Source organism: Canis lupus, chromosome 38 (genome assembly GCF_011100685.1).
Source record: "Canis lupus familiaris isolate Mischka breed German Shepherd chromosome 38, alternate assembly UU_Cfam_GSD_1.0, whole genome shotgun sequence".
NCBI lineage: Eukaryota > Metazoa > Chordata > Mammalia > Carnivora > Canidae > Canis > Canis lupus.
Genome location: NC_049259.1, coordinates 13,930,889 through 13,941,347, shown reverse-complemented (window position 1 = coordinate 13,941,347; position 10,459 = coordinate 13,930,889). Strand labels below are relative to the sequence as shown.

Sequence of the window (10,459 nt, the reverse complement as noted above, 5' to 3'; positions counted from 1 at the left end):
AACTTTTTAAACAAACTATGCTTTAGCTGGGGGTCCCTGTGAGAAAAGGTTGTGGACTGGATTTGGCCCTTAGACCATTCTTGTCAATCCCTGATATAGAATGTCCTTTATTCTAGGACTAGTTTAACACCGCTAATGAAATGCAACATCTTTGTGGTCTCCAACGAAGGTGTCCCTCAGCCCTGCATGAGCTGCAGGAACAGCTTATTATACAGCTCTTGAGCTGCTGTTTGCCTGGCCTCATGGACTTTCACCTTACGCATGTGTACTTGGTATTCAGCAACAGATTCACGGGACCCCTAGGAATATTTCTGGAGCTTGTTCTCCACGCAGCTGTCTTCCTCCTCCAGTCATCTCAGTCTTCCAAAACTCAGATAAGTAAACTGAGTTTACTGCCATACTCTCTTTGGGACCTCCTCACTGCCTTGCAAGAATATCCAGACAGGAACTTGGGCAGTGGGGTGGCTTACTTTATTCATTTCCTTTCTCTAATGGAGCTCTGCACTCTCCCAAAACTATTGCTTTACACATTCCTCCTATTCCAGGCCCACACACTTTTCTAATTGTTTTCAGTGAGAGGGTATGTTTGGTTCTAGGTAGTCCAACATGTTATGAAATGGAGCTTCTCCCCACCAAGTGTTCTTATGACATGTCTATTGTTCTTAGAAACTAAGTTTAGAAAGAAACCTAATCATGCTCATTGCTGTTTGAACATCTTTCACATTTTTCCTTTCTTTTACCTGCCTTCTGCATTATACAAGTATAGGATGGTACAACCTCCTCCTTAGGTTACTGCAGCAGCTAGATTGTAAAATCTTTGCATACGATGATTATATTTGTGATCTTGAGTATGCCCTTCTATTTCCTCTCTCAGGTAAGTCTAGACTTTTATTTTTAATATGTATTTTTTGCATATATTAGGATACCAAAATACTAAACACCTGAACTTTGAAAAGAAGAAACCAGGTAAGATACAAAAAAGAAAAAAAATAATGAGCAAGCAAGGGACTGTGAAAACAATATTTCTAATAAAAATGAGATGAAGCATTTGTTGAAACAGACACTATGCTAAGCATGTTATGTACCCCATATCATGTAATCCTCACAGCATTCTTATGGAATAACATATTTTAATCTGGACTTTATAGATGTGGAAATTATGACACTATCACATTCAGTCTTCCCTAAACACCATAAGATTGATAGATCTCAACTTTACAACCTCTGATTTCATCAAACAAGGCACCAGGAGTCCAACCATGATTTTGTGGACAGCGTAGCTGGGTGAGTGACAGCATTAGCTAAATCCTACCTCCATGTGTACTATACACATGACCCCAGTAGCTTATCTTTTTTGTCCTCTAGCTTCCCAAGCCAATGATGAGTCATAATGGAAGTGTTCTCCACTTCTATGTCCATGTCGTCAAATTCTTTTTCTCACATAGAAGGGCCGGTTTCAATGACAGGCGTGGCAGCTCTGAGAGGATGTAAGATTATGTAAAACTCTGGCAAAATGTCATGAAAACATTTTGGGAAACCAGCCTAGCTTGCCTAATGACTGATCCTCTTGGGCCTCTTGACCTCCTGGTCTCAATCCTTTTCCAATTGAAAATAAAACAAATTTAGCAAACTCCACCTCACTCCCTGTGGATTATTTATCATGAAATAACTTCCAATTCAGCCTGATTGCCTTTCTTGGAGGGGAGCTGTGTTCTGAAATTAGGAGGCAATGTCAGGACTGAGGTCCTGCACTGTGAATCAAGGAAAAGAAAAGACATTTACATGATGCTTATCTACCCTTCAGCTCACTTAAAGTCACTGCCTTAAATGCACAGCATCTGGGAATATAATAATTCCGTCTACTTTAGCTTTAAAGGTGAATTTTGCAATTTTTGAAAAGGTCCTTAGAATCACATTGCAGAATTAAAGGGTGTATTATAATTATCAATATCAATAGTCATAAAAGTTTATTAAAGGTCATTAAAATGAAAGGGGATGGCTCTAGATCCCATCAATCTGAATTGACTCCCTCCTCTTGTGTTAATTAGAAAACTCAGATAATGGTTCTATGGGGGAGTACAGGGAAAATTTAATTACGAAAGTTTAATGGGCCACTATCTACTTCCTGCCAGATTAAAAACTGATGATTTACACAATTTTAGATACTACCACAGGCTTTTCTAACAAAACATGTTGCAGAGTAATGTAAAAGTTTACTGAAAGCTTTCTATTCATTTTAAAACAATGGCAGCAAAAGCCACATTTGCATGTTCCTTTTCAAAGGCATATAACCTTAGCTATATGGAAGGCATATATTCAGTGTTTACTAACGCTTAAAACCCTAAAATAAGTACCAATCAGAAACTGTAGGGTTTTCCACAAATATTGGTTAAAAATAAAATTGTATCTATTATGCTTTGGGAATTGAAAAAGGGGTACATATTGGGGGGGGGGGGGATAGGTTTTAAGCCACCAAGGAAGGAAAGTATTGTTTTGTCCCATGTTTTTCACTGAGGGTTCTCTTCCTTGAGTCTCAGTGACTAACTTACTGTCCCCGGCCCAGGGCTGCCTGTTACCAACACAAAGCAATAGTATTATGGAAACATGAAATTTAAAGGATTTGGATGGAGAGAAAGGAAATGATTGCACAGGAGAGGAGATGAGAAAAAAAAAGAAAGAGCAACATCCTGTTCTTACTGTTACTTACTTTTTAAATGGTGTAGCATGTGGTCACTGAGGAGATAGTTTTTCAATCTGGGTTGGAATCCAGGATAACCAGAATACTCACATGAAAATATAGCTGCACATGAGTCTCATGATGAATTTAGGATTTTTAGTAAGCCCTCTAGATCTGCATCATTTAGTACAGTAGCTATTAGCCATATGTAGCTTTTGAACACTTGAAATGCTGATAATCCAAATTGAGACTATCAAATTGTCAAGTACACATCAGATTTTGAAGACTTAGTGTTTTAAAAAGGTTGTAAAATAAGTCAATAATTTTGATGTTGAGTACACGTTGACATGATCCATTTATTGGATTAAACAAGATATATTATTAAAATCAATCTAACCTGTTTCTTTTTACTTTTAAAAGATGCCTAGTAGGAAATTTAACATTGAATATATGGCTTGTATGATATTTCAATTGGCCAGTGACTCTCTAGATAATTGAAAATGATACTCAGAGGAAGTAATGGTTTCTAGGATGGAGTTCTATGGCTTGGAATATAATGGTAGAGACCATCAAGGTTTACCTTTAAGAAAGGGGAGAGTGAGGGACCCTGGGTGGCTCAGTGGTTGAGTGCCTGCCTTGGCTCAGGTGGTGATCCTGAAGTCCCAGGATTGAGTCCCACATCGAGCTCCCCACAGGGAGCCTGCTTCTCCCTCTGCTTGTGTCTCTGCCTCTCTCTGTGTGTCTCTCATGAATAAATAAATAAAATCTTTAAAAAAAAGAGAGAGAGAGAGAAAGGGGAGAGTGAGATGAAATTCAGGAATAGAAAAAAAAGGCAGAGAAATATGATATGAAGGGTTAGCCTGGCTTGGAACTAGAGAGGTCTGAACAGTTTTCTGAGAAGATATAGTAGCACACCTTTCACATCTTTAGCTTGTATTAAAGGAGGGGAGAAACAGAAAGACACAGCTTTACCATGTTAAAGGAATGGAAATAAAAGTGAAACAACCAAAATGGAAGGGATTAATATCTTTAATCTCTAAAAAACTATTACAGGATTTCCTGGGTGGCTCAATTGGTTTAGTGTTTCCCTTTGGCTCAGGTCATGATCCCAGATTTTGGGATTAAGCCCCACATCAGGCTCCCTACTCAGTGGAATGTCTGCTTGTCCCTCTCCCTCTGTCCACCCCCCACACTCATGCTCTCTCTCACAAATAAATAAATAAAATCTTTTTAAAAAAGCTGTTACAAATAAATCAAACATTAATTCCAGTTATAAAATGAACAAAAGGATGTAAGCTAGCTAATGACCCACAGAAGCAAAAGTACAACAGCCAGTAAGCATTTTGGAATTTAACTTTATTTGTAATCAAACAAATGCTAAATAAATACAAAAATACCATTATTTGTAATAAAAATCCTAACTAGATGCTTAACAAAAGTTAATGCTTAAATAAACTCTTGTATACTCAATGGACAGAAAGTTATATACTATTTAAAGTTATATTTTCAGGGGCACCTGGGTGGCTCAGTCAGCATTAAGCATCTGCCTTTAGGTCAGGTCAGGATCTCGGTCCTGGGATCGAGTTCTGCTCAGTCTCAACAGGGAATCTGCTTCTCCCTCTCCCTCTGCCCTTCCCCCACTCATGTTCTCCCTCTTGCTCTTTCTCTCTCTAAAGTGAATAAATAAAACTTTTTCAAGTTATATTTTCAAATTATTTTTAACAGAAAAAATGTTGAAAATAAAAAACAGGTTCCTAAATTATATATACTCTGTGATCCAGTTATGTAAATACATATAAATTCTCATTGAAATAAGATGTTATTTATTTATTTATTTATTTATTCATTTATTTATTTATGATTTTGTCTATTCATTGAGACACAGAGAGAGAGGCAGAGACATAGGTAGAGGGAGAAGCAGGGTCCATCCATGGAGCCAGATGTGGGACCCGATCCCTGGACTCACCCTGAGCCAAAGGCAGACACCCAACCACTGAGTCACCCAGGTGTCCCTAATACCATGGGGAGAGAGACCATGATCTCTCTCAGTTGTGCAATTTACAATGATTTTTATTTATACTTTTCTTTTTAACAAATATCCTACAGTGAATTTCTGTTTATTATACAATTATGATTCTGCTTATTATACAATAATTATTTAAGAAAAATATACAAAAGCTTTTTAATCTAGCTAGTGATTAAAGAAATACAAATTATAGCATCATCAACTTGCCATTTTCCCCTATTAAATTAGCAGTGACTATGCTGTGAATCAATGTGGTGTGCTGGGACAGACCTCTTAGTGGGAATGTGGAGAGTGAGTGTGGCCCAAGAGATATCCATAGAGTATGGTTACTTTCAGGAATTCTTCTGAAGGACAGAACCCAAAATTTGAATTTAGGATTGTTAGCCAAGACTCATCATATGAGTTCACTATATTCAATTAGAGTGCAAGACCGAAAACCACCCAAACTTCCAACAATGGTGGGTTAGTTAAATGGGATTTTGAAAGTGCTTTTAATGGCATGGGAATTTTCATGGCATTCCACTAACAGCAAAAAATTAGAATGCAAAACTATGTATGCTATAGTATCCCCGTATACAAAATACTATGTTTTATATGGAGAAAAGACTGGAAGGAGTCGTGGTAAAATGTTAATAGCAGTTATCTCTGAATTGTAATATTATACTTAATTTAAAAATTTTTATTATGGTTAATTTACGTTTTTTAAATCATTTTCTTTGTTTTCCAAATTTAAAAAAGTCAGGAAAAAATCTTCTAAAATAGCTGTAACCCCAAAGAGTTGCCTTTAGCAGTCAATTCTCCGAGCTGCTCCTCAGAGGTTGTACTTAGGAGTCCAGAAACTGAGGAAGTCCATGAGCTGTTCAAGGAGAAGAAAGACTAGTTCCTGGTAGGAGCTGTAATCGGGAACTGCTGCCAAGAGGGGTAATATTTGCTGCTGGGGAAGGAAGCCCCGGCCAGAGCCAGACTCCAGGAGCAGCTGTTGGAAGACTTTCTTATCTTTTCAGAGAAATGCCTGTGGTGGGAGCAATGCAGGAAGGCTTTCAGCAGAGAGATCACCAATCCCTTCTAGAGTGTATCATGCAGATGAAGAGGGTCAGCCTTCTTTTCTCTACTTGTTATTTTAGGGAAGAGTGAAGAATGTAGATTTTTCATTCTAATCCTCTTTGAGAAGAGAAAAAATATTTTTCTTCTGGCAATCTGGTGATACATGAAGGTCACTCTGGGTGGAGTCTTACAGATCATAGGCAATAGACTAGTACCCAGATTCCCAGACTGAATTGTGTTGCCCGTGGAAAGAGGTTAAACAGAGGAAAAAGTTACATATTTTAAATACTTGTTAATTTTAAACATCCTTTATTTTATGAGTACCAGGTAGTTTAGATGATATAGACCAGTGGTCTTCAAAATGTTTTCATCCTGGACTCCATCAGCAAAAATGTATACCTACAAATTTTTACTCAAAAATTATAAAACACTCTAATATACTAACAGTGTGTTTATCATAAGACATATGTATATGGTGTGTGTGTGCATATAAAACCTACAAAAACAGAGTTTTACAAGGGTTAAGATAAAGATGAAATCAATAATATTTAACTATAATTTTATTTATTGATGCTATAAAAGCACCGTATAACATAAACTGTGATTGACTATGCTTCATTAGTTTTAAAATTTGTTGTTCAATACTTTGTAATATAGTATTTGAAGGTGTGGTTTTAAGGTCTTTATTTTAGCACAGAGTTTTAAGGAATGTCATTGCTGGAAAACAGTTACCTTACAAAGAAAGATAGATCCAAATGGAAGAAGTTCATTCTTGGCTCATCTTACTAAATCATGATACTCATTTTTCAATCCCAAACTCCAATTATGCAAAGATATTTATTGTTGGCAGGACTATGGGGAACAGACATGCTCATATATTGCTGGTGGGAGTGTAAATTGGTACAACATTTATGAAGTTAATTTGGCAGTATCTTTCAAAATTGCAAATGCACACACTTTTTGGTCCAGATATTCAACCTCTTAAGAATTTATCTAACAGTTACACTCACACGGTGTTTAAAATGACATACAAAGGAGTTATGCAATGCAGCTTTATTTGCAATAGCAATAGATAGACACAACATAAATATCTATTATTTGGAGACTGATAAATCGATCATGGCATAGCTATAAAAAGAAATACTGGGCAGCCATAAAAAAAAAAAACACTAAAAATTCTATGTGCTTATAGGAACTGTCTCCATGACATAGCCAGTGGAAAAAAAAATTAAGGTTCAAAATATACATGGGCTGCCACTACTTCTACTGTAGAAGGGGTGGTGGTGGTGCAGTTATGCCAGCTTAATGCGTACACATAGTAGATCTCTGGAAGGGTCCATAACAAGTTGGTACCTCGAATCAGCTCTAAGACAAATACTAGAGGTGAGAATCATGACTGACAGGATGACTTTTCATACTTGATGTTCTTAAGTGTTTTTGATTTTGTACAATATAAAATGTGCAAGTAAAGTGTTTAATTTTATTTTTTGTTATTAAGTGGACTGATTTTTATAAAAGTAACCACATTGGTAATATCCTGTAGTGTGTAAACTATAGCATATTGTAGCTGGTAAGTGGAGATGGTGGGGCTCCGCTGTCAACTCTTCCGTGTTATAGCTCTTCCCCTCTGTGTCAGGCTACTTCAGGTTTTATATGTCACCTAAGGACCAAAGGTGTAGGCAGTGTCAATCCCTATATTAAAGATCAGTAAAGCTTCATTGCCTTTCTAAAATTTATATATAAGTATAAATAAAACTTGTATTATTATTATTTGCCGCATCTGAGGGATTCTCACAAACACTTTGAAGGCAGGGTTTGGAAACTAATTATAGGTCTACCAGTAGTCATAATACATGGCTAATACCAAAGTCATATCTTATCTCTAAGATAGCCAACCTTTAGCATCAACTAAGAGATAATAATTTTAAAATGTGTCCTATAGATTGGTAATAGCCAACTTTTCCCACAACATAAATTCTCTGGACCAAAAAGCTATACACAGCTTCGGTGGGAGGGAAACATACTTCAGAGTCTTTGTACCCTCCTATTTCTTCAGCACAAACACTAACCATGGGCTACATTCAGGTCACTTTGGACTTTACATTGGAATAACTGCTTTTGATTAATCATTTGAACATCAGAAATATTTTCCTTTAAAATAAAGAGACATTTTTCTAAAGGAGGGTGCCCCAAAGCAAAACAAAGAAACAGAAAAACTCAGTCCGTGTGGTTGTTTTTTCCAGTTAGGTTCGGATGTTCCAAACTGAAGAGCCTTACATTATAAATCCAGGGCTAGTTGTCACTTCTCATTTAGGTAGATGTGGACAATTTTCCACAGCATCTCTCTGGCCTGAAGCCGTCTATCTGGCTTCTAGACACCGCTGTGTCAACAGCATGTCCTTGAACACTTCAGGTGCAGATCGAGTTAGTGGTTCATACCAGAGACAAGATTCTAGAAACTGAGATACAAGCAAGAGGAGCCATGCGATGACAGTAGCTATTAGAGCATCTTGGCAGAGTCTTACTTTATAAGAAGGTCAATGAGTCCAAGGACCCAGATGGAGTTATAGTCTGAGCACTTAGTAGAAAAGCAAGGAGATTTTCTGAAGCACTTGAACATCTTCTAGGAAGAGGAAAGAATACAAATAATAGCAAGGGAGTAAAAAGTAAAGAAAAATTGTAAGGTATGCATTACAAGACAGATGCTCTACTTTCCATCTTTTTATCTGCAGACTTTAAACTGAAAACCAGACCATTTGATCAATGCTTAGTCATCTTCCAAGAGGCATCTAGAATATAGCCTCCTGACTGTAGCTTTTCTCAAACTTACCAATCTTCACTCCAGTTCCTAGGAATACAGAATTAATGGTTCCCTTTCTGCTTCAATTACACCTTGGGGGCAAAGTCTACTCTTACTCCTCCCTCTTATGTTCTGAGAACTTGTGTTCTAGAACATGTGTTCTTTGTCCACATGTCTGGCTCACCTAACTGAATGAGCTTCCCAGACAATGACTGAGATTTAACTACATTTGATTGTTTACTACCTAGTGTTGTTCCTCTTTTGAGTTTTTCATAAAAGTTGATTTTAGATTGAATGAATAAATACAATTCCATTTTTCTGATGTATACATACAAATTTTCCTCTAAAATACTTTTTTACATTACTTTGATTTCTCTCTCATTTAAGCAATATTTTCATGTTAGTCTATAGCCAGCATTTTGTAATGATTGCTGCTGTAAACATTCCTTTATGCATCCATAAAACTGTGGATATATTTTTGGACTATAGTTAAGAAAATGGATGACATGTAATCTTCAACAACAAGAAAAGAAGGGATTCTGCTTTTAGAGCAAATTTCTCTAGTCTATTGAATAATTTTTATCAAGAAAATTTTCCCCAAGAGGCACATACTGAAATATTTACAGATGAAATAATGTCTGAGATTTGCTTCAGAAGAACAAAAGGGTAGGGCAGGGGTGTAAGTGAATCATGAGTTGATAATCATTGTAGAGTAATGGGTACATAGGAGTTCATTATATTATTATTTTCATTTTTGTATGTTTGAAATTTTCCACAATAAAAACTAAAAGAAAAAAAAACAAAAAAAGAAGAAAAATTTCCCATAGCTCTAGAATTTGTAATAAGCAAAAGTTATGGTAACCAAGGGCAACCAGGAGAAAAATTAAGTTGGCAGATAATTTTCTTTATAGTTTCCCAATTTCCCTTTACCTGATGTTATCAACTCTCTTCAGACTGTATCCTTCTGATTCCTTTTGTTTTTATAAATGCCTATCTTGTCTTCTACATCCATAAAATTTTTGCATTTGTTTTTGTTCTTTTTGGTCTGCAAATCATTTGAAAAAAATATGTCTAGATATGATCTCATCAAGGGTTTAAAGTTAAGCTTATTTTCATTTGAATAGAAAAATCTTTACAGGAATGCCTAAGGGAATGATTTTTGAATATCTCTATTGAATGAATGAGATAGTGTTGTGTTGTTCAAAAAAAAGACTGGGAATCAGGAGACCTGGGTTTCTGTCTATCACTGATCTACCCTTTATTTCATAGATTCTAAAAGATACATTTGGTCAAATTTTAATATCTGTGAAATCAGGATGCCTCTGAGACTCTGTGCCATATATAGTTTAGTTGATAGTGTTTCTTCTTTATCAGAGATGCATAAGATAATGATGTGTCTTACAATGCATGGCATTTTAGGGCCGCTTGAACATGGTAAATATGATCCATGGCCATTCATACATGCACACATTCATTCATTCTGCTATTTAATAAATGCTTATTCAGAACATACTATGATCCACTGTATTTGGCCTTGGGAACTCAGAAATATTCCTGTGTTAAGGTTTCTAGTCACTTAAAGAGTGAATTTGTGTATTTGTTTTCTCACCAGTGAAATGTAAAAGTTGAAATAGATGAATTCTAACCTTGGGGTTAACATTCTTTGCTACATGAAATTACATGAAAATTCCTTGAATTACATGAAAGTTTTTGCAGCTTCTTTTTCTGAGGAGTTTGTGGTGGTGGTGGTGGTGGTGGTGGTAGTTACTGGTCACTATACTGGATAGTAGGGAAGGGCACTAACACCATGTATTATATAACTGTAATAGTGGCTTTGCATACATTTATTAATTTAATTTGTATACTTCTATTGGATAAGTATTATCTTCATTTTTCAGGTTAGGATATAGAT

General features: G+C 36.2%; 1 long non-coding RNA gene across 1 annotated transcript in view; it reads left to right on the top strand.

Annotated features, from left to right (window-relative positions):
• Window positions 1-682: 682 nt before the first annotated feature.
• The window catches only part of LOC111094593, an 83,308-nt gene continuing 73,531 nt past the window's right edge, over window positions 683-10,459 (top strand). The window contains exons 1-2 of the long non-coding RNA XR_005385524.1: window positions 683-874; window positions 1,149-1,284. This is a non-coding gene — a long non-coding RNA (uncharacterized LOC111094593). The remainder of the gene's footprint in view (window positions 875-1,148; window positions 1,285-10,459) is intronic.